The sequence below is a fragment of the Garra rufa genome, chromosome 2, assembly GCF_049309525.1.
Source record: "Garra rufa chromosome 2, GarRuf1.0, whole genome shotgun sequence".
In the NCBI taxonomy this organism is placed as follows: domain Eukaryota; kingdom Metazoa; phylum Chordata; class Actinopteri; order Cypriniformes; family Cyprinidae; genus Garra; species Garra rufa.
Window position 1 is genome coordinate 20,963,796 of NC_133362.1, and position 23,237 is coordinate 20,987,032.

General features: G+C 36.5%; 1 long non-coding RNA gene across 1 annotated transcript; it reads right to left on the bottom strand.

Moving 5' to 3' along the window:
• Positions 1-904: 904 nt before the first annotated feature.
• LOC141325119 (uncharacterized) lies at positions 905-3,219 on the bottom strand. Its single transcript, XR_012353738.1, has 5 exons — positions 3,143-3,219; positions 2,528-2,560; positions 2,176-2,253; positions 1,992-2,086; positions 905-1,150 (listed from the first exon to the last, which is right to left on the bottom strand). It is a non-coding gene; the product is annotated as an uncharacterized lncRNA (long non-coding RNA).
• Positions 3,220-23,237: the final 20,018 nt, after the last annotated feature.

Genomic DNA, 23,237 nt, shown 5'->3' on the forward strand with positions numbered 1-23,237 from the left:
GACGTGAAAGCAACTTTTTCCACCTTTGACCACAAGATGTCGTTAGTGTGCAACGTGTTGAAAAGCTTCCAGTAATGAACCTTTTTACGATACAGTTGAGGGGAAAGCCTCGGTGCTTCGAAAAGCTTCATTTTCCCATCACTAAGTTCATCTTTATCACCTTTTAGTTCACCGACAACACCTCTGCTCTGACCAACAGCCACTGAACAAATAATCAGGTCCCAGATGGGTTCGTCACTTTTTGAGGTCCCCCTGAAACATTTCCGTTGTGCTCTGTGCTATTTGCAGCACTTTTTTTGTGTTTGCAGCATTTTTATTTTTTTTTGCAGCGTTTCCGTATTTGTGTTTGCGTTGCGAAGATTTGCAGCGCCTGTGTTGTCAAACTGATGAAAATGTTTTGGTAACACTTTATAATAACGTTCAATTGTACACTGTAAAACCCGATAAGTTCAGAGTACTCAAAACTTTTGTGGAAACTGATTACCTAAGATTTTTTAAGTAAACATACTTAAAAATTACAATTACACTAAACTTAAATATTTTTCTTTCCTTTTTTAAAAATTTTAAGTACTGTGTACTTAAAACTTAAGTGTAGCTTGTGTAAAGTTTATATGTTTTCAATACTTATTGTTTTTATTTAAATACCACTTAAATAAAATATTTTATTCAAGAAATACACTTCTGAATAACTCATAGCCTGATAAATATTTTAGTTCAAAATACTAAAAAGCAGCACACACAGAACTGTTGACATATAATAAAGGGTTTTTATTTACTATTACATTCTTTGTCTATTTTGTACAACTGTTTATATAAATCTCTGTAAACATGTAACAATAAATCAAATTAGAAACTGTTAAAACATTGATTACAATTTTTTTTTACAACCATGGCCATTATTTTGCAACATGGCAAATGAAAATAAATAAAATAAATAAAGTTCCTTCCTTTAGTGTAGAAGACAACATACTTTAAAAAAATGCTTTAAAATAAATTTTCTACAAAAAGTAACATAAGGGCATCAGGAAACTTGGGGATGTCACTCAGCACAAACTCATCTTCCACCACAACAGACAGGACCAGTGTTCTCAGTGTCCATCACAAGGGCAAGAGGGGTACCAGTGATGTCTGGCTCATCCGACTCCTCCACCTGGAATGCACAAAAATGGTCCAACTGTAAACATGTCTAGTAATGAATTACATCATCAGAAATTTTTGGTTAATTATTACTTTAATATAGTATCATACTTAACAAGGCAGGCCTTTTCAGTTTACACTGAATTGGCCCAAATTTAATAACTAGACAAGAACATACATAGAGAATTTGTAAATGTAGAATGAAATAAAGTTGAATATACAGTACAGACCAAAAGTTTGGACACACCTTCTCATTCAAAGAGTTTTCTTTATTTTGATGAAACTTTGCTGGAAGTATGGCCTGGATCTCTACACATGAACTCAAGCATTGAGAACATTGTTTGTGTACACAGAGTTTACTAAAAAGAAAGGTTTTGAACAACTCACTTTCAGTGTTTGAGTTTCCTCTCGCGGCCGTCTTGCCAGTCAAGAAGTGTCGATTTCCGAATGCGAATTATAATTACCATTAGGTCAAAAACATTGAATAATACTTTATGTATGAGACTACCTCTTGAAGCTCATCAAGAGAATGCCAAGAGTGTGCAAAGCAGTAATAAAAGCAAAAGGTGGCTACTTTGAAGAACCTAGAATATGACATATTTTCAGTTGTTTCACACTTTTTTGTTATGTACTATATAATTCCACATGTGTTAATTCATAGTTATGATGCCTTCAGTGTCTATCTACAATTTTCTTAGTCATGAAAATAAAGAAAAGTCTTTGAATGAGAAGGTGTGTCCAAACTTTTGGTCTGTACTGTATATTGTTATGGTAATTTGTTAATGAAGCAAAGACTAATAAACCCTGGTAAGCACAAAAATGGATCCTGTTTCGTGAGTGCACTGAATACTTACATTCCATGTCTTAAAAACTGTGGGCCATCTTCACATAAGTGTACTGCTAGGGCACGAAGAGCTACAGTGCACTTTATGTTGATATCATGCACATCCTTGAAAGAAAAGCAAAAATAACAATGAACAAGCAAGCAAAGTTATTCTGGGTTCAATACTAGAGTTGTAGTCTTTGACTTTAACTCACCTCACGATCATAAATCCTGAGGATGTCACACAGCATCTCCGAGACTCTGCCAGTATGTGACACTTTTTGCCTGTACATCTATACATGAAAACAAAAAATAACAGCATTTTAGTTTTCATGATTATAATAGATTAGGTCTGGCAAATGCAACAAGGCCAAAGCCAATGCACGTTTCAGTCATTGTTTTGTACAATTTGTAACGTTACATTGCTTTGTAAACTCTGAAAACATGTTATTCTACTTCACTCAGTTGCTAACTTGATCTGTACAAAATTAGATACATATTCAATGCAGGTTTTTACGTGTGAAGCTGCTAAAAAATATCCAAAGTAAACGAAAGAAGAATACTTACCAAGTTCACAGACTCTGAATCCACTTCTTTAGCCTACAAGGCAAAAAATATGTAAATGTTAATACGAGCTTCCCAGTGTCTCTACCATACCTATTACCTAGTTTTCATAACTCTTATTATTAACTGTTATTTCCAATATATTGCTAACTTTGCTAACATTAGCCTTTATGTAGTGGATAAAAGTTACAGCTAGCCGCAAGTTCATTAACAGCTGAAGGCATTAAGGCAAGCATAAATTTGCATATTCCAGAACAGATCGCTAAACAGAATTTAAAAAATATGAATTCCCAGATAGCAAGCAGCGTTGGCCCAGATCCGGCTCACATTTGGCCGCCCGCATTGATTTCACTCAAGGACTTGATCTGGGCCAAAACTATGTTGCTGACTGGGTTCCGCTGACTAACTGATTACAATATTAACGTTACATATAAATCAAATAAGGCAGTGTGATTAATGGTTAAAAAATGTGCGTGAAGCAGAGCACCGCAGAGACGCTTGTCGAGCTTTCCACGTTACCAGTAAAAAGACAACAAAGCCAAACATGAAACACGTTTAAAAGATATACGTGTAGTTCTTATGATAAAATAAAAAGCAGATTAAAAAATATTTACTTACAAATCTCCCCACATGCGTCCAGACTCGCACGAGTGTCCGCCATCTTGATTATGTTTTCTGGTAGCGTCAGTCAGAACGATCGCGTACGTCCTGACGTAAATGACGTCATTGAACGTCACTCGTATACTTATAAAATATCACTTCAGTAGCAATGTCTACTCAAAAAAGATGAGCAAAGCAAAATTAAAATTAAGTAATTTGTTCAAAAAGTGCTATAGTTTTAAGTTCAATAAACTTTGTAACTGATTTTTATTATGGTGTTCTCATCTTTTATAAGTTAGTAGTACTGTTCGGGTTTACAGTGTAAGTCATTTATAAGTGGTTATGATAAAATAATGATTTGCATAACATTCATAAATGTTTAATAAGTGATATGCTAACAATTTGTGTATGTTTTGCTAATTAATTTACAAGTTATTAACAAGTAATTAGTTAATGATGAACTAATAATTTACAAAACATCACTATGCATTCATAAGTGATTAATAAGTGATAGGTTAGTATTTCTACTGTATATGTTTTGTAGATTAAGTTATAACCCAGCAAACACATTTACGTTGTGGCGACGTCTGTGCAACGTTCCATTTTTATAATGGCAACGTCGCCGTCTACGTGCTCGCAGCGTTGTAACAACGTGGAAATGTAAGACGCGAAAAGGCTGTGGCAACGTTGTTGGGCGACATTCATCAACCAGGAGGCGACGTTTTTACTACATGTATTTTTTCATGCCAGATTATAAATATTGCCTATTCTGCGTGTTATATCAGGCACGGGATAGGTTTATAAATCTTTTAAATACGGTTTAATATTAAAAATCGTCCAATAATATTGTTCTTTTTGACTTAACATCTTTGAATAAACTTTGAATAAAACTTGAGTAAAAATGCCATACAAATTCATATAATCAACAAAACAGCGGTCACCGGCCGATGAGGCGGACTCTGGATGGAGAATACGGAGGCCAGGTGATCGTCAAAGGCAGGCGGTAGGGAGAAAAGAGTGCGAGAAAGATGAACAAATCCAGAGGGCAGAGGCAAACGCAGAATCCAGTGGACAGGCACAGGTCAACACCAAACACCAGGAAGGACATCTGAATACTGAAAGAAATATTGATCGCATTAACACCCGACCGCAAACTCACACTCGGTATGTGAATTATCAGATATTCTGTTCTATTAACAGAAAATAAATAAATAAATGTCTCATTGGACACGAAAATTAAAGGATTTGTTTGGATATTTATATTTATCTGAGAGAAATCAAAAAGCAATACTCACATAACGTTATCCTGGCTTGAAGAATAATAACGGCCCAACGGTCTGTTAAAATTTAAAAAGCGCTTTGGAGCAGTGACGAGTAAATGTCGTACAGTGGTTGTCCAGACAGCCTAAGCACAACTTTCAGAGATGGCCCTGAACCGTAGTAGAATGGCAACATTGTGACAACGTAGTAACAACCTGACAACACAACGTAGAACCAACAACCTTTTAGCCATGTTGTTACAACGTTGCTAAAAGGTTGGCTACGTTGAGGCAACGTTGTGTGTTTGTTGGGAAATCATTTACAAGTGATTAGATAATGATGAACTAATAATTTACAAAACATGATTATATCAATCATTTAAATGTTTATCCTTCACTGAAGAGCTCATCATGAATAAATAATTTACAAATCTTTCTGCATCCCCTAATCTAAAGTGTAAACAATTCATCAGTTGTAAATGTTTAACTCATTTTTCAAAGGTCTTTCCCCCAGTGTGTATACCCACCTGATGCCCACACAACCTGTAACCGGCAGGTTTGTAAAACATTTACAACTGATGAGCAGTTTACACTTTAGATTAGGGGATGCAGAAAGATTTGTAAATTATTTATTCAATATTTATTCATCAACAGATTTTGAATACTTTGTAGTGTGTACTGCAATGTAAGGGCTGACTGGTGAGGGTAAAGATGTCTTCTCTGGCAAACATGAGCTGCTCCCCAAATGACGCACTATACACTCTGCACTTATTCATTATGTACTATGCACCATGTAGTGTATGAATTATATAATGTTATTTAGTATTTTATAATGCCCTAAACAAACTTTCACAGGAACCTCATTTTTTTCACATCAACTTCAAATTTGGAATAACTTATTTAGATGTAAGGCTTCAAATTGATATCAAATTTAGGATGAAAACCTGTTATGTATTTTATATAAAATATAATAAAAATTGTACAGTGTATTCTCTTTACTGTAAATTTAAACTTCTGTAATTTGTTAATGCTTTTTTTATTCTGCTTCTGCAGTAATCTGCTGATTGTTTTCTTTAAAAGGAGACCCACCTTAGATCAAAAGTGTTCATGAATTACAATTTAAGTTTGGATAAACTTAAAAAATGGGGGTGGCAGTTAAGGGGTTAACTAGTAATTTTCAACCATTTACTAAGGATCTGTTTGGTTATTTCATGATATGCCATTTTTCAGATAATTTATGACAGATGGGTAAATCGTTAGCATAGTACTTACAATAAAATGAACATATCACTTATTCATAATTTATAAACACAGTCATGTTTTGTAAATAATTAGTTCATCATTAACTAATTACTTGTAAATTAACTTGTAATTGACTCGTAAATGAATTAACTAAACATACACAAATTGTTAGCATATCACTTAATAATCATTTGTGAATGTTTTGTAAATGATTATTTCATCATTAACTAATCACTTATAAAAGACTTACAACTGAACGTTATTATAAAGTGTTACCGATGTTTTTTTTTCATTTGTTGTCGTTTTTTTCTGTTTGCATGTGTTTTCTTAAGCTGCAGCGTGTTGAGCTCTCTCGGCCACCGTAGGAATGACATGAGGGTGAGTAATTAATGACAGAATTTTCAATTTTGTGTGTGCTATCCCTTTAGACATTGTGTATTTAACAATGTATGAAGTAAAAAAAAAGAGTTTGCAACAGGTTCTAAGCAATGCAATGTTAATAATGAATTCAGGAGATAAAAATAGCGATAAATATAAGGATAAATAATGATACAAGGATATAAGAATAGCTTACATTGTAAAACAAATATTTTTGGACCACACATAAAAAATGACAATCTCTGTCAGTCGGTTTGGATACACATGCAGTTAACAGTATCCCTCAACCATGTCCTAGTGTTTCCTGTGGCCTCTGTTCTGTGTCACAGCTCCCTCAACATACAGTAGGCACTGTGTGGACGCAGAGAACAGCCACCTGGGTTTTTCACAGAGACTCGTTAGACTACTGCAATTCCATGGTAACTCTCTGGTATTTAACTTTGAGTTTGAGCTCTGTGTCCGTGAATTCTAAATCAGGTCCGTTCTGGCAGTCCTGAAGGGTCTGGTTAGATCAGGTGCAGTTAAAGTGAGACACCTGCAGTCACTCAAAAACATTGTTTCAGTAATTGTCTAATTGGCTGATTTCAGCACAATTCTGCATATTAGCATAATTTGGTTTCAGACAAATAGTCTAGTGCATTCTAACCGCATTTTAGATGCAATTTGTAGTGCAATTTGAGAAATGCACAGCACAAATCTGTATTTGAGCCAGAATGTGACTTGGCTCCTTAATGATCAGGTTATGGAAGATGTTTTATACATACATTGACTTGTGCTCAGCTGTGGGGCAAATCTTACCAAGTACATTTGTAACCCCAAAGCCAGAACGCAAAGTTTCTGTTTCCTTGGATCGCGTTCAAAACACACAGCCCATTCTGTCGAAGTCTGTGCTTCCAGGCTACCTTTGCATGAGCGTTTTCAAGCTGGGAAAATTTGTAGCAGATGCCACCTGTCTCATCCAATCAGTCAGTCCGACGGTTAACCATCCACCTGATTTGTACAGCAGCCAAGCGTTGCCCTAAAAATGCTACACTGGGGTCAACTCGAGGTGTGTGTTTTACTGTAGCTCATGCAGAACACAAAAGGGGTCATCATGAAAGTTTAGGGAACACATGTCAAATTTTATCACAAAAACAGCCTAGAACTATTGCAATTTTAGTACAATGACAGTGTTGCTTATGGATATTATATCTGCTGTAGGCACGTAGCATGGTTAGAAACCTGTTAGGTCACTAAGTTTTATCCCCAATAAGGTATTGCTTTCCTCCTGAGGGGAAAACTTTCATAATGGCTCATTATAGCATTTCAGGGTCTGAGAAAAATAGTAAATCTCAAAGAAAACACCGCTAATGTGACTGTTTTTCATTTTTCATGTTATCTGATAAGCTCGCTTTAGTAATTCATCAGGCCTGACAGGCAGAGGGAAGGTGCTGAAATGTGTATTAATGTAGCTCAGTTATGAGGAAATGAGCTGGAGTTGTAGCCAGCTCTGTGGTGGCGCACTGCGGCCTGCCAAGGGTGGAACGGACCTCTAACATGAGCTCCCCATGCTCGGCCTGTCCTTTCCAAACCGACACCGCTGACCTCAGGCTCCTTGATGACTCACTCTGACCAACAGAGGACAGCGCTGCCTCGCGGCAAGGAAAAAAAACTGATTATCTCAGTATACAGGCACTGTTAAATAAATAGAATGGCTGTTCAGCAAAGCTGTTATCTGTTTGTGAATCTGTAGCAATTACAAGTTTATCTATCTGTGTTTGGCTAGAATTGCATGTGACCTTAAACCAGAAGTGATTCATAAAATTTCTACAAGCTTTAATGAAAAAGAAGCTTTGAACATTAAAACAGACATTTCAAAATCTGGAAAACACCACATTTGAGCAGCAAAAAAAAAAGCAGCAGGATTCTGATCCTGGTGCCTTTATATAACAGTTCTATAAACAAAAAGTTATATTAGGTATTTTGTGTTTTAGCCGCATTATTGCCATTGTCTGTTTTTGCTCTGTAATCAAAATAGTTCCATATAAATCTACAGCAGAAACGCACTCACTAATAAATACAGTGCCTGCATCCAAAATTGTATATGCTCAGAATGAGGTACTTCTTTTAAAGGAATAGTTCACCCAAAAAGTTCTGTTAATAATTACTCACTCTCACACTCATGCATTGTGGTACTTTAATGAATGTGTTGCAAAGACTGACATGGAAGAGAAGAAATTGCTATTGTTTTCTTTGCACGTTTAAAGTATTCTTGTAGCTTCATAACATTTCGGTTGAACCACCAATGTCACATTAACTATTTTAACAATGTCTTTACCAGTGATGGGAATTGGCGTTATAAATAAATGCCGTTATTTTATTTCAGTAACGAATTACTGTTTTCCCTGTTACAATGCCGTTACAGTTACTGACAATAAAATGCGGCGTTACTATAATTCATAATAATTTCAGTTTTCAGTTTATCTGAATGGATGCTCAGCGCACATGTATTTAACGAACCATAAACCCCAGTGTGACGACACACAACTTGCTGTCACTTTGTCTCACACACAGGCAAAGAAAGATACAGAGTGAGAAAGTCTTACATACAATGCAAAATTGACGAGATTCTTTGTTGTATTTTCCTGTCGAAATGACAGAGTTCCATTGGAATTCCTCAGCTTTTAAGAACTGACGGTGGTTTCTCCGGTAGTAGGCGAAACTAATACACAAACGGCAATTTCATTGGCTGACGCTCACCAATTATTGTTCATGTTTTGATTTCAGCAAATCTGTTCGAGCAAACGCAGAGAACGTGATTAATATTCAGTAACCCAGAATCTCATTAATCCTCAGTGCGTTTTATATTGTTAGTAGAAGTGGAATTTGTAGTAGTTTTGTTACCTTATCAGTATTATATTTAGTTTTTTCCCTTTTTTATAGAAACACTAAATGACAAACAATATCTTAAGCACCACCACCAGTCCTGTCAATATGACAAATATGCATTCATACATGGTTATTGTAATTACTAAAGTTCTAATTACTAAAGCTTAATGCTAAATTCTCATAATATCATATTATTTAATGCTTGACTGATGCGATTCTATTGCTAAAATGTCCATAGAGGGTTGATAATATTTACAGTAATTTGTTGAATTTAATGGGTGTCTCTCACATTGTCCCACAGCAACATTACAATATTGTAAATTAGTGTACAATGTTTTATATTAATAATTTATTCTATGTCCTGTCCATTTCATTCACCTATCATATTTAATATTGGGGACATCCAAGTTACAGTATTTGACATATTTGAACTTCAGTTACTTTCCCTGGTAATCAGTCACTTTTATAATGATGTAACTCAGTTACTATTTGTGAGAAGTAACTAGTAACTGTAACTAATTACTTTTTTAAAGTAACATACCCATACCCAACACTGGTCTTTACTACCTTTCTGGGCCTTGAACGTGGTAGTGGCATTGCTGTCTAAGCAGGGTTCAGAAAGCTCTTGGACTTCATTAAAAATATCTTAATTTGTGTTCCGAAGATGAAGTCTTACAGGTTTGGAACAACATGAGGGTGAGTAATTAATGACAGAATTTTTACTTTTGGGTGAACTATCCCTTTAAATAATAAGTTACTTTGTAACTTATTTCCCAAATCCTCTCTCATGGCCTCATGGTATAGTAAAGTGTCCACTGGTTGCAAACTTCAGTAGTAAGTCATCCAGGTACGTTTTGTCTAATTAATTCAAATATAGTACTTTTTTCACATACTGTTTGTGTGCATACTTGGATGCAGCCAGTCACTTGTTTCGTTGCTGAATGAATAAATGTGACCTTGAACCATGAAACAGTCATTAAGGTCAATTTATGAATAAATAAGCTTTCCACTGATCTATGTTTTGTCAGGACAGGACAATAATGGGTCGAGATACAACTATTTGAAAATCTGGAATCAGAGGGTGCCAAAAAAAATTAAGAAAATCGGCTTTAAATTTGTCCAAATTATGTTATTAGCGATGCATATTACTAATCAAACAATTCAGTTTTTATATATTTTACAGTAGGAAATCTATATGGGACATGATCTTTACTTAATATCCTAATGATTTTTTGGAATAAAAGAAAAATTGATCATTTTGACCCACACAATGTAATTTTGCCTATTGCTACAACTATATCCGTGCTACTTAAGACTGGTTTTGTGGTCCAGAGTCAAAAATGTTTTCAAACTAATTTTTTGACTGAATAATGATTTAATGACTCACTCATAAATGCAGTCACTAGCTGGATCCTGCTGGTGTATCAATGTAACATGCAGAGTCACTGAAAATTCCCAACACTAATGAACAGAAAAGTTAGTTTCTTTTATTCAGTCATATTGGATTCAGAGACTTCAGATGTTCATTAAAAAGTCCTTTTTGGACTTTTTTTCATAGTTGTGTAGAAGTCATTATTCTGTGCCTTTCCAAATAAGAAAATAAACAAACACTTTTTGGCATCGGGCACATCCTTTGTGCCGGGCACAGCTTTAAGGTTGAACTCAAGTCAAGTTCTAGAGGACCTTCCTTAACTAAAGCTGAAGAGTGTGAAACAGAGGCGTAGCAAGAGAGCGATCGCCATGAGAATTCCCTCTTGAACAAGGGACACCGTGATGCACTTGTGACCTCATTCTGTCTGTGCTTAGCAAGAGTTAATCGAAGACATTTGTCTTTTGGCTGACCCATTCCACCCGTCCCCCTCTGTGGTGGCTGTTTCTGCACAAATCACAAGCCAATCATACTGGTAATACCAGCGCTGTTGGATAATTATCCCTCAGGGGAGCAGGGAAAAGCGATGCTATGTACTTTCCGTCCCTCGCTGCCCTCTGTCAGGCTGGGCCGGGCGGACGGCAGGCAGGCGAGTAAACAAGTTGCTTGAGTCTGTGCCCAGATGCCCTAGAAGCCTCTTTTTGATAAGTCCCATTCAAGAAGCATTTTTCTCGTTTCTCATTGGAAAAGAAGAACTTGTCATGCGGAAACTTTACAACTGAAGTAATGATACTTCAGGGATATCCCCGCAAGACAAATAGACGCATAAAAGTTTATGCTTTAGACGTAAAGCTAATCTGCGTTGGAAAGCAATGTGTCCGTGCATTTGAATGGAGTCCGTAGCTCAGCTGCCAAGCCAGATGTCAAGGCCCCGCGTGAAGGATGTTGGACGTACAGATTACGGAGAATTATTTGGATTGCCCGTCAGGCCACAGAGCAGACACACATCTGTTTTTATTCAGGGATCTTGAACAATCTGTGCACTGCGCTGGCTCTGCAGGCATGGAGCCTCGTCCCTCTGCGGGATTCACCTACCCTGAGAACAATACTCTGGACCTGCTTCTGATAGTATTTCAAAATGCCTGAAAGATAAGGCTGAAGATTTGCACCCTCTTTCTCTCTTCGTAAAGGCTGTAATTTACGGTGCGCTCCTTAAATTAGAAGCGCGCTGAAACGTCGGTCTCCCAAAAGGCACATTTGTTCATCTCTGGATAAGCGAAGAACACCCGGGTCGAATGCTCTCGGGGAAAGGCACGGCGAGAGGAGGTCTAGTTATTGTTGGGACGGCACTGTGATGAAGTGTTTAGAATTGTTTTTCCTCTTGGCCCTTTTTGTCACAAACTGTAAACTAGAGCAGTGATCAGCCAGGCGGTAAGTGTTTCCATCAGCGTTTCCTGGGTGAAAAGCAACGACCCTTCATAACATTGTTTGGCGGCAATTCCAACACTGCGTGATCTTGGAACCAAATCGCCAGGAACCAAATATTTGCAGTCGGTAGGGCCTGCCTGCAGATTCACCAATTAGGGGTGGAAAAACACAAAACGGCTTATTTTCATTTTGATTGTTGATACTTATGTTTACTTTACAGCTCATATGAAAAGTCCCAACAGACTTCATTCCTATTTTCACAACCCAGGACGGTGCTGTTGTCTTTTGCAACCTAGGCTTTTCAAATAAAGTCTTTGCACTTTCTACATTAAAACCAACTTTTTTCAATGTTTTCATCATTTATTTAGCTACTTTTATTTATGCTACTTTTCGAAACACTTTTATCTCCAACATAAAATGTGAAATCCATTATAAAATGTGAATTATTAACATGATTACGATTGAAATGAAAACCAAACAAAAGTGAAATAAATAATTTCTATATTTATGGTGACTTAAATTGTTAATAAAGTCATTTTTGAACATTTGCCCATAATAAAGTTGTATCAATAGTTACTGTACTTTTTTTTACCAAGGAGACAAGGAATTCAAAATTACATATGAGATGTGATGTATGAAGAAAAATCAAGGTAAATATTTTTTTGAGTTTTTAGTGTGCATCATTTCCAATCAAGATTTTGCATGTGAAAACTTTTTAGATATGTGTATTTAAAATAAATAAGACTAATTTGATTTTAGCAAGACCGTGGCATACATGCTAAAATGTAATTTCCACCATGGCAGTGCTTTCTATTCTACCACAGAATGATATTAAAGGAGAAGTCCGGTGTGATATTGACCTAAAGTGTATTGAATCATGTTACCGAGTGTGAACGTACCTTGCATATCTCATCTCGTCTTGTCCACTGCAGTCCGAAATCTGGGGTTAGTTAGCCGATGCTCACAACAGGTTGTCAATGAGAGTCAATAGGGCATCGAAGTAGCCATGTAAATAAATCACTGTTTTACGCCATTTACGAGGCACAAAGTAGCTCCACACTTCATTGGTAGACTTCCAAGGGCCCTGACATTTAAAACGAGACATTGAGAACTCAGAAAAAGCACCGGTAGTTTATTTACGAGAAGATTTATACAGACAGTAACTGCAAGAAGTTTAGCGGCCGCCGCCATCTTGAATTTAGTCACGATAAGTCGAGTGACGAGCAGGAAGGAACTTATCAGGTTTTCAACTTATCAGGTTGTAGTTTCCTTCCTGCTCGTCACTCGACTTATCATGACTAAATTCAAGATGGCGGCGACCGGTCTGTTTCTGGTGGAAAATGTCTGTATAAATCTTCTCGTAAATAAACTACCAGTGCTTTTTCTGAGTTCTCAATGTCTCGTTTTAAATGTCAGGGCCCTTGGAAGTCTACCAATGAGGTATGGAGCTACTTTGTGCCTCGTAAATGGCGTAAAACAGTGATTTATTTACATGGCTACTTCGATGCCCTATTGACTCTCATTGACAACCTGTTGTGAGCATCGGCTAACTAACCCCAGATTTCGGACTGCAGTGGACAAGACTAGATGAGATATGCAAGGTACGTTCACACTCGGTATCATGATTCAATACACTTTAGGTTAATATCACACCGGAGTTCTCCTTTAAACACAATGTGTAATGTGAGATGTGATCAAAATGGCAATGACTGTGGTGGGATTGTATATGATTTTAAAAAAGTAAAAAAGATGTCAGAATTCTCCTATAAAGCATGTGGATCTATTTTTGGACATTGTTAGTGAAAAATAAACTAATGAGAGTTTGAAAGTGTGTTTGAAGAGAGTTTATTTTCTAATAGTACTCTAAATGGCTAAAATTGCCCATAGTGGAAGAAATATCTTTACATTTACATGTCATTTATGTTGTTAGCAGATGCTTTCTCAACAAAGTGAATTCCAATAAAGCGCACAAATCACTCACAGCCTGTAGAAACATGTTTTGAACACTTGCATGGTTAGTACTTCCAATCAAAAAGCATTGGCACAGTTTACAAACACTGGCAAGCTGAAAGGGTGAAGTAGTTCATTTAATGATTAAAGCTCCCAATCAAACAAATGTTACACCACAATCACTCTGCAGTGAACCAAAGCTGTGCAACACAAATCTCCTGATAACATCCTTCACAATGTTTTTACCAAACAGATTTCTGTATGCGCTGCAAAAAAAATTAATCTGCTTAAAAAGCCCATGGGGATGTGTTGAATGAAATGGCTATTGTGATTAGATTTGTGTATTGGCATATATCATTGTCACGTAACATTTTCAAGCACCCCACCCACTTTATTTTTCAAAGCAGAAGTAAGCTGTTTTCTGTGAATGTGCAAGACTTCCGGTTCATTAGCCACCACAGGGAAAAAGCGAGAAGAAAAACAAAGTGCAATAAACTGTAAATCTGCTTGCAATAAAACCCACTGTGTTCCTAATTAAGATAATACATTAAAATAATACGGTAATACATACCAGTTTGCAATATCAAGCAGCAAAAGAATATCTGGAACCAGATGAGATAGAAGCCTCGCACATAAAATTTACAAATGGCCACGCCCGCTCTTACAGAAAAAAAAAAAAAAAAGTTTACCAGTGTAGACTGATTCACTAACAAATGACTTCTATGAGCTAGATGTCTTGGTCCAAATGGCTTGCATAGTCTACAACTATTGAATAAATTCAGAAGTTACTCAATCAGGGTCTCTTTTTCAGATATTATTAGCTGAAATTGTCGATGGTCAATCAAAAATGAAAAACAAATCTGGATAAATGCTAAAATGTAACTAAAACCTATGGAGTGTTTTCACAACGCGTCATCAATCGGCCGTATTGGCTGCACTGAACGTAAGCAATGCCACTGAACCTAATGAAACTCGCTTATTTTGCTGATTAGTGCTGCTGAAAATGGTCAATTATTGTCATGTTTTGGGCTGTGCTATTTGGTCGGACCAGGAAAAACATTTGGAGTACTATAGACTGACGAAAGTTAGAACAAATCAAAGGGAAGAGTGCAAAAAACTAAGGCCATGTCCACAATAATATGTTTTCGTTTGAAAATGCATGTTTTTCTCTCCTTCCATCCACACTGAGATGGCGTTTTTGTCAAGGAAAAACTTTTGAAAATGCTCTCCAAAGTGGATAAATTTGAAAATGTAGTTTTCACATTGTAGTGTAGACTGAGGCTTTTAAAGTGCCCCTATTATGCCTTTTCAAATATGATATTTCATGTAGTGTGTCATGTAGCTGTATGTGAACATAAACTATCTGCAAAGTTGTGGCACGGACAGTGCACTATAAATGAAGTTTTTATCTATCAAAAAAAAGAGTCGGCTCACATTCGCCTAAACGAGTCGTCAGCAATTCGAATCTTTTTCTGTAACGGCCACACGTCACGAGCTACACATTTGCGTAATGTCCGCCCACATTTTAATGTCGCGAACAACTTGCCCGCCCACAAACAGTAGGCCTACCATAACTTTTTTAATGTGGATTACATCATGTCAAGAAGACGCTGTATCTTGCGCTGTGAGAGTGAATTTGTTTTATATGCCCTTCCGAAAGATGAAACTACCAAGAATGAGTGGTTAACATTAATTTTTTGAACACCTCAGCAGTCCAATTCCAATCTTGTGTTGTGTTCGCGTCATTTTACTGATGACTGCTTTTCCAATCTTGGGGAGTAACGTTACAACGCGAGATTCACCAAACGCTTGGTTTTAAAAAATGGATCAGTGCCCAGTTTATTTGGACCGGCTTGCTCCTCTGAACTTCTACCTGTAAGTATGATTAATAATTGATGATTGTATTTTCTAGCGATCGTTCAAAATACGTCTTTGTGTACGTTATGGTGTGTAACAACCCCGCACATGTCTTGGTAACCGGCTAACTTGCGTTTCTGTAGCTCTGTTGTTCAGCTGTGAGTGCAATGTAACATTAGTCTAAAAATTGTTATTGATGCAGCTTGACTGTCTGTCTGCCTTATTAGTTTAAGTAATGATAATGATAAACGATGGCTTAACGCAGTGTTATGCATTGTACAGTGTTGAAGTTCACAACGTAGAGGTGTGCCCGGTTCGCTTACAAAAGCAAATTGCAAGCACTTTCCACAGTTAGCATATGACACCCACTGAGAAACGTCCTGCTCCAGTCGTGCTTGCAAAACAGTTTCTTGTCTATGTGCACTTCAACCGTTTCATCGTCAGACTCCGGCTCGAATTGATAGGGTAAAATCGAGGCTATGTTTTCTATGTATTAACAGGTCTCCACAGCTGTCATTCAGTTATGGCAATTGGCGTTTCGTTTTTGCGCTGTAGCGGTAGACCAATCTAAAAGGACTGCACCATCTGACCAATCACAGCAGTGAGGGCTCACTGAAAGGAGGGGTTTAGAGAGACTGATTCTTCGAACTGCTTCAAACGAGTCGTTTACGAATCATTTAGAAACGGGGTAAAATTAAATCTAATTTTGGAGAAAACTAAAGTGTTTTTTGAACTTGCATACATGTAAACCTGTTTTAAGAGACTAATACAACAATATTAACTACCTTTAAAATGGCATAATAGGGGCACTTTAAAAACGATGGGGCATGTTTAGTCATGTGACACATATTGTTCCAATAAACCTCTGTTTTACCGGTAATTGTACCTGTCATGTGCTATTCACTTGCACACTGTTGCTAAAGATATGTACTTTGTACACTCTGATTTAACAGTACCTACAGAGGTTGCGTTAGACTTTTTTGCGTTAGACTTTAACATTGTCCGTCATTTTGACGGACAGGGTCGTGAAAAATCCGTCATAATCTATTATTACCCGTCATTTTAATTTTCATATTATAATAACACATTTAATTGCTTTTATTTTTGTTCAATTTTTTTATTTTTAATCATGAACCTACAGGACGAGCATACTGTATAGGTTTATGCATTTATTTATGAGAGAACAGATGAAGAGAGAATGCGTCACTTTTCGTGTTCAATACCACACTCAGCAGTGACAAAAACAATAAAACATGCTAGGGCTGGGTACAAAAATAAAATCGATTTCTTGATTTAAATAGATTCTAATTTTTATTAACTAATATTTATTCTTTAATCCCAATCCATCCTTCAGTATATGCTGTTTGTATATAATAAAGAGTAGGCTATATAGTGCGCCTCATTTGTTACTTTAAATATGAAAAAGACTCAGATTTCAAATTCTGTCCATTTCATTAGGAAATTCAAGTAATAAATACCATTTTGGCACTCTTTAATGTGGCATGATAGATCGCTGTAGCCTTAACTGGGTACTGGCCTGTGCGTAATCAAACGCTTAGCAAAAGATTCGTAAATTTCTTGTTTGCTCTGGATTACGTGCTCTGCTGCCACACTGGAGCGCACTCGCCACCAAACTGGAAAGGGGTGGGAACTACAGCTACAAATTACAATAGATCACCCTCGGTGTAATCCGTCAAAGTGACGGACAGCCTTCAGATTTTTCCGTCACTGATTAAAACCTTCTGTCAATGATGGAAAATTTTCGGTTAACGCGACCTCTGAGTACCTAAAAAGATGACAGATTTATTTACTTACAATTGCTGTCCTACGGCAAAACATGAGGGCAGCTGCTGTTTAGATCAAACATGAGTGGGCGCGGCATGGACACATCAGTAAATGATAAGATATTTCCATAAATAAAATGATCCTGCCAGAAGAAAGGGTGAAAATAAGTGAAGTAAGTGAATAAGTGAAAACTTATGATGTCTGTTCCGTCTGTATCATCTTAGTGAGCTTTTATGATGTTTTACATATGCGCAGTTAGGCGAAATTTAACATTTTCTGATGTTTCAGTGTGTTAACATTTTCAGACGTTTCTTGCTTGAAAACGCTGTGGACGAAAACTCTGTTTTCAGATGTATCTGGATTTATGTAGACATAGCCTGGCGAACAAAAGGCGTTTGTGGTTGGCCAAACGGAACCAGGATTTTCAGGGCAAGAGTCTTGACAACAGTTGTGTTTGTTCTTATTATTTCCAGTCAGGTAGGTGAAATATTAGGCTAATATCTTAATTAATACTGCTCATACGTATCTTTACCACCTATTAACTTTAGTTTGTCAGAATATTGCATCCTTTCCTTCTTACGAAGTCCTTGTCTGTATGATTTAGCAGCTTACACACGTTTATTCTGTGGTATAGACAGCATAAATTAGCAGAATGTATTCAGTAGTACATTAACCATACAATCTATGCTGTTGTTTACATATAACAGCATATATTACATATAGGGCACATAGTTTTGCATTTGATTTTGTAATGACACTGAAATAAAGTTCAGGCCATTGACAGTTAAAAAAAAACGCTTTGACTCTGTGCAACAAAGCATAACATCAGTTTGTTTCTGAAAACATGAAGTGTCCTTATGTGGATGATATGGGAATGAGAAAATTGTGATGCAACAATTTGTACTCTGCCAATATGACTTTCTCCCACATCCGTCATTGAAATAATTGTACATTTGTATTCTGTTACACGTTGATAGAGATCATGAGGTTAGATGTGCTCCATGTATCTGGTCATTTGTCAGCTAAATGAAGTCTTTCGGAGTAAGTGTAAGTAATATATTCTTGGGAAAAAATGAATCAATCACATTATGGGTACAGCTTTTCATGCGTGTTTATATATTCACCAGAGATCTTGCAATCTTTCTCTCTAAATGACCAAATAATCATCTCTGAGTGTGAAGCATCTCCGTGTGTGTGTGTGTGTGTGTGTGTGTGTGTGTGTGTGTGTGCCTGTATTGCCTTACACTAGATCAGTCCTTATCACCACCAATCTCCCATCAGTGCCAGATGCCTGACCGTGGTTAAAACTTCATAACAGCACTCTTGAGGGTCGTCCATCTCCATGCTGTGGAGAAGTGTGCTTTCTGTCGCCCTCAACTGTGTGTGTGTATGTGTGTGTAACCACGGAGATGAACTCTGGTTCCTCCGGTGGGAGTTTTAAGTGAAGAAACCTTGAGGTATTATTGCTCAGTGCTCACAGGAGGTGTGTGTCTTTGCGCGTGTTTTAAAAGGTGTTATTCTTTCATCCATTGGGGAGTTGCAATACTTTGTTCCTGAACCCTGATTTAAATCTTTGTAATCTTCCGTAATTACAGAAATATGTCCGCACTGTCTCAGCTGGAGATGTGCGGTATTGTGTTTGTTAATCTGAACTTGTGGTCATCATGTGGAGAGATGTTAAACAGGGTGGAGCGAGATGACGAGATGTATTTAAACCCCATCTCTCCTGATGATGACTGATAGCAGAGGGATGAACATGTATCTGGCCTCCACATGAGCCCTCCAAACAGACATTTCTATGTGTTGGCGAAAATCTGCAAAAACAGTAATAATATGAAAAATTATTACAATTTTGAAAAAACAATGTTACCCCAGTAGTACCACATGATCCTTCAGAAATCATTCTAATATATTGACTTAGAAGTTCACTTCCAGAACAAAAATGTATAGATAATTTACTCACCCCCTTGTCATCCAAAATGTTGATGTCTTTCTTTCTTCTGTCAATAAGAAGTTATGTTTTTTTGAGGAAAACATTTCAGGATTTCTCTCCATTTAGTGGACTTCTATGGTGCCTGCAAGTTTGAACTTCCAAAATGCAGTTTAAATGCAGCTTCAAAGGGCTCTAAATGATCCCAGACAAGGAAGAAGGGTCTTATCTAGGTAAACAATATGTTACTTTCTAAACAAATTGTCAATTTATATACTTTTTAACCTCAAATGCTTATCTTGTCTAGCTCTGCATAAACTGTGTATTCTGGACAGTTAGGGTATGTAGAAAAACTCCCATCTAATTTTCTCCTCCAACTTCAAAATCATTGCTGTAGAAATAACCGACACTGTGTTTACAAAGTGAACATGCAAAGAAGATCAAACGCCCTTTACAAAAAAAGGTAAAACAGCAATGTAGGATGATTTTGAAGTTCATGCACAGCTAGACAAGGTTAAAAAGTATGCAAAACGTATTTTTATGTTTTAGAAAATGACCGATTGCTTCACTAGATAAGACCCTTCTTCCTTGGCTGGGATCATTTAGAGCCATTTGAAGCTGCATTTAAACTGCATTTTGGAGGTTTAAACTCGCGAGCACCATAAAAGTCCATTATATGGAGAGAAATCCTGAAATGTTTTCCTCAAAAAACATAATTTCCTTACAGCTGAAGAAAGACAGACATGAACATCTTGGAAGACAAGGCGATGAGTAAATTATATGTAATTTTTTGTTCTGAAAGTGAAATTCTCCTTCAATATTGAGCAAACCCTGATACTTTCGGTAACACTTTATAATAACATTCAGTTGTAAGTCATTTATAAGTGGTTAGTTAATGATAAAATAATGAATTGCAAAACATTCATAAATGTTTAATAAGTGATATGCTAACAATTTGTGTATGTTTTGCTAATTCCTTTACAAATGATTTACGTAAGGGATAATCAACGGTTTGCCGTGCGTTAAAGGATTTTAAATGCACGACGTGGAGGCTAATAACCTCCCGACGCGAAGCGGAGGGTGGTTGCCTCCGCGAAGTGCATTTTAAATCCTTTAACGCACGGCAAGCCGTTGATTATCCCTTACGTAAATCATTTAGCAGCTTCGGATTAAATAGTCCGGTAAAAATCACATTTATTTGAATGAAATATAGCATTTGTTTCAGTAGATTATCGATCGACCAAGAGAGAGGGTGAAGGCAAGAGAGATGACAGTTGTGTGTGTGCATAACGTTACCTGCCTGCATGCTGTGCGTCTCTCTCTACAAACAACAATTCATTCAAAAACAGCAGTTTTACCACCCCGTTGCTGAGGAATATAATGTAGCGATCTAGTATCTAGGCTATTTTAATAAGGATCGCAGGCAAACGCGCAATCTCCGACCTCTCTCTCTCTCTGTGTGTGTGTGTGTGTGTGTGTGCTTTTACGTGCATCAATTAAAGCAGCGCATTAATATAGAACGGTGATTAAACTGACTTGGAACTACCTGTGCATTAAACGGTTTTACTGCACACCTGCCAGCCAATCAGAATCCAGTATCCAGACATTCCATGGAATAATATGTTTTATAAAACGGTTAGTTCCATTCCTCAATTCTGATTGGTCAGCAGCTGTGTCGTATTCATGATACGGCACTGCTATGACCGCTTCACTCAACGGTTTTGTGTATCGTTGAACCCCCTTAGCAACCACCCTTAGCAACGTAAACACAGCTGCAGCAGTTAGGGACTACTTTTTACAGCGGAAGGCAGTTAATGATTTTACTTTATGAAAACATACAACTTAATATATATAAACTAATATATATTTTTGATTTTAATATTTTTATTGTGTGGTAACCGTTTTATAAAAGCAATAAGGTACTTGAGGCCGTGCTGTATCGTGAATAAATCACGGCTGAAGGGGTTGCAGTCGTGCCTAACAACGCCAACACGGCCTCTCGTACCTTATTGCTTAAATAATACCCTAAACAAACTTTCACAGGAACCTCTTTTTTTTCATGTCAACTTCAAATTTGGAATAACTTATTTAGATGTAAGACTTCAAATTGATATCAAATTTAGGATAAAACCTGTTATGTACAATATGTATTTTATATAAAATATAATACAAATTGTACAGTGTGTTCTCTTTACAGTAAATTTAAACTTCTGTAATTTGTTAATACTTTTTTTTTTTTTTATTCCGCTTCTGCAGTAATCTGCTGATTGTTTTCTTTAAAAAGAGACCTACCTTAGATCCAAAGTGTTCATGAATTACAATTTAAGTTTGGATAAACTTAAAAAAATGGGGGTGACAGTTAAGGGGTTAACTAGTAATTTTTAACCATTTACTAAGGATCTGTTTGATTATTTCATGATATAATGCCATTTTTCAGATAATTTACGACAGATGGGTAAATCGTTAGCATAGTACTTACAACAAAATGAACATATCACTTATTCATAATTTATAAACACAGTCATGTTTTGTAAATAATTAGTTCATCATTAACTATTTACTTGTAAATTAATTTGTAAATGACTTGTAAATGAATTAACTAAACATACATAAATTGTTAGCATATCACTTAATAATCATTTGTGAATGTTTTGTAAATGATTATTTCATCATTAACTAATCACTTATAAAAGACTTACAACTGAACGTTATTATAAAGTGTCACTTTTGATTAATTAAATGCATCCTTGCTGAATAAAATTTATTATGAATAAATTTATTAATTTCTTTTTAAAAAATCTGGCTGGCACTAAACAATATGTACTAATGCTTATATTTGTCACAGTTCTGTCTGTCTTGTCATTGGTTTTTCCCATTTGTCTTCCCCCCGTTGATCTGTCATTTGGTTTAGCCTTCGTCACCGTCATCTGTTACACCTGTGTTTTATTATCAGTCATCAATGTCACCTGTGTTTCTTGATTAGTTTGTCTTTAAGAGTCAGTCTTTGGCCGTTTCTCAATATGCGTTCTTGTCTGGACTTGTGTTCTTGTGGACTTGTGAAACGTCATCAGTTGTCGCCCAAGTACTGTTCCAATTCAAAGTTCACATCTAGCAAGTACAGTTCAAATCCCCGGATGTGTTCTTGCTCCGCCCCTTTTATCAAGGATGCATCAAGAGGAGACTTGTGCGGACTTGAGGCAGCCATGTATCCCAGAATCGCACCAATCAGCGAGCGTTAATGGCGGAGGAGAAACCCCGCATAATTTTCAAAATATTACTGTTATTGTGTCATGAAATGTCGGTTTAAGAGTTTTTCAGGCGAGAATGTAGCTGTTTTAAACTCAAATCTGCGGTTTATTTACAAAGACAGCGCCTATTTGAAAATTTGTTTCGCCGATTTCGGAGATGCTAGTTTGTGGCGAACACCGGATGCTCAGTGGTCATGTATCCCGCAGAGAGAGCCTCATCTCGGCTTGTCCTTCTGACGTTTGCCGCTGGTCCTGATGTCTCTTTAGTAATTAAACGAGGTATAATTCGTTTTGGGTAAATCTAATAGCTAATTTTTGGTCTCATGAATCTATTATTTATTCCAGGTCATATGAGGTGAAAGTTATGCTTCATAAATTATTTATTAGCATGCATTTGACCGAATTGTCTCCTTTTGTCTTTATTTCCGATTACATAAATCTCTTATACTTTATACTTATACTTTTATAATGACTAATATTTTCATTAAAACTGACATTTAACAAAAAAGGCAGAGGTGTGCTTGTCATGTTTCATTTTACAAGTCCAGATGTATTATACACACTGCACCTACAGCTTAAATCACATATTAATGTTTTATTATTAAAAAAAAAAAAAAGAGTTGTGGTTTATATTTTGAAGAAAACAAAGAGGCAGTGGTGTTTGATATCACTTTTATTGTAATTATTGTTTTGTAACGCGTTGCATGAACCACATTTTTGTCGCTATTAATATGTTTAAGGTTAAATGAAACGTTAAAGAGGCAATGCTGTTTGATATAGTATTTCGTTTCACTGTAAT